The sequence below is a fragment of the Rhincodon typus genome, chromosome 41 (assembly GCF_021869965.1).
Source record: "Rhincodon typus isolate 14 chromosome 41, sRhiTyp1.1, whole genome shotgun sequence".
Taxonomy (NCBI): domain Eukaryota; kingdom Metazoa; phylum Chordata; class Chondrichthyes; order Orectolobiformes; family Rhincodontidae; genus Rhincodon; species Rhincodon typus.
Genome location: NC_063372.1, coordinates 6,947,065 through 6,949,725, shown reverse-complemented (window position 1 = coordinate 6,949,725; position 2,661 = coordinate 6,947,065).

The following is a 2,661-nucleotide window of genomic DNA, read 5'->3' as shown; positions in this document are numbered from 1 at the left end:
TTCCCCTCCCCCTTTTCTGATGAAGGGTCTAGGCCCGAAACGTCAGCAAAGTAATTAGGATTGGCTCACCGGTTTTCCATGATGTTAACTGAGGGATAAATGCTGGCCAGAACACTAGCCTTCTTTCAAATAGTGGGATCTCTTCTATCCACCTGAGCAGATAGGTGAGGCCTCAGTTTACTGCTCCATTTAAAAAAACAACACTTCCACCACTGCAGCACCCCATCAGCACTGCCACTGCAGGGTCAACCCAGGGTTTTTGTGCACAAGCCCTGGAGTGGGACTTGTGGTTCAGAAGTGAGTCAGCCACAGCTGACAAGAGTCTCAGTTGATGGTGGGGGAAGCCAGAGATTGCTGGAGTTGATAAGGATCTGGGCGAGCTGCCACATTTATAAACAAAACTGGAGAGGATACTTGGATTGTATGCATCATAAAATCGAGAAATGACTGCAAGCTCTGCTGGCAGCATCATGGGAGACTGATATCGTTCAAAATGGGTTTTAGTATGAATAAAAAGTAAAGTAGACCAGAACCAAAAATATGACACCCATGATAAATGGCTGCCCATTTATAAACATTATCGACCTTCACAAAGTACTGACTGCAAAACTGTTGCCATATTGCTGAGCATATGCTGTGGACACATAAGAGCTTCTGAACATTAGTCAGTATAGGCTAGTTTAACCCTGTACAACCTACTAAAATAAAAAACAAATCAAAAATACTGCAGATACCAGAAACTGGAAGAAAAAAATACTGTTGACACTGCGCAGGCAGGGATCATCTGCAGAGAGGAACGGGAGAAACTTACAGTAACATTTCAGATCCATGAGCTTTCCCTCTGTAGAAAGAATTGCACAATCTTTTGCTTTTCTGCCAATGAACTGCGTGGAGTCGAAGGCAGTTTACCTGCAAAAGGTCAGGGCTCTCAGATGTATGATAAGGATATTTCTTGCATTCAGGGTCCCACTCAAACTGCATGCTCTGCTTGAGGACCATCATTTGCTCAGCATTAGCACAAGCAGACAGCAAAGCTACCAAGATGACCACGTGGAAAAGGTGGCTTTAACACTGCACACTGGCCATAATGCAACTGCACTTTGAAATTCTGATGCACCACCAAGCAGTTTCTCCTGAATAGCTGACTCCCCATCCATCTGTACTCACAAGCGATGTGACAGTAATGCATCTGCAATCATCACTCCGTGTGGGGCTTTCAATAAGTCCAGAGTAACTTCAATCTTCCCTGCTCAACAGGAATGCAGGAATCAAACATAAAGGCAGCATCCACCCTCACAATGCTGAAATGTTCAAGTGGTACAGCATTTGAGAGATTTTCCTTTTTTGGATAAGGTGGAGTAGGTGCAGAGAGAAATTCCACCTCCCTTCTTGCAAATTTTATCCATAATTAATCTCTCCAGAAAGGTGAGTAAATAAGTTCTGGAGAATGCAAATGCAGTGTGTGGGATAAATGAAATGGGTGTAATTAATTTTTTTTTAGGTATAAAAATACAGGAAAGATCAGAATAACAACTGCTAACCCCAAATTGTGATTACAGGGATTACTGGCAATAACCACTTTAGACAAGGACACAAATGCAGTCACATAATTCTTCCCATTTGCAACCAGACATCCTGTCTAAATGAACCAATGTTTATTACAATAAATTCTATCCGAGCAAAGGCAATAAGACAAGAGCAGAAGTAGGCCATTCAGTCCATTGAGTTCTATCATTCAATGAGATCATGGCTGACCTGATAATACACACCTTTACTTTCCCCCATAACCCTCGATCTCCTTATTGATTAAAAATCTGTCCATCTCAGCCTTAAATGTACTTGATGACCAAGCCTCAACAGCCCTCTATGATGAAGAATTCCACAGATTCACAACCCTCAGAAGAAATTCCTCATCTCTGCTTTAAATTCGAGACCCCTTATTCTGAGATTGAGCTTTGGTCCAAGACTCCCACAACCTTTCCGCATTTACCCTGTCAAATCCTTTAAGAGTCTCGTATGTTTCAATATGGTCACCTCTCTTTCTTCAATATTCCAACGAGTATAGGTCAATCTACCCAACCTCTCCTCATAAGACAGTCCTTCCATAGGTGGTATCAACCTAGTGAACTTTCTCTGGATTGCCTCCAATGCCAGCACATATTTTCTTAGATAAGGGGCCCAAACCTGTTCACAATACTCCAGCTGTGATGTGGCCAGTACCTTGTATAGTTTTAGCAAAACCTCCAGTCAGACACAAATTTAGAACAAACATTTCAATTCAAGCCCTTCACTGTTTCACACATTAACTATTTGTTTTAGAACTATGTGCAGTTAAATTATGGGGTGGCTCCCATCACAGTTAAAACACAGCACACTCTTGAACCAATCCTCAGAAGTGTGTTGTCCCCTACAACGCCCTTCACAGCTCACAGAAATATTCACACGTCATTAGCTGCTGGTGGCTGTATCAAAATATCCACAAGCAACACTGAAAAGCAATCAGATTCAGTATTGCTACACTGTTGCAGCAGAAGCAATGCTCCACAAATACAAATGCTGTGAGGAGATGTTCTAATAAACACTAGCTTCTCATGAATAACTAATAAATGGGGTGAGAGATAGTAGGAACTGCAGATGCTGGAGAATCTGAGATAACAAGGT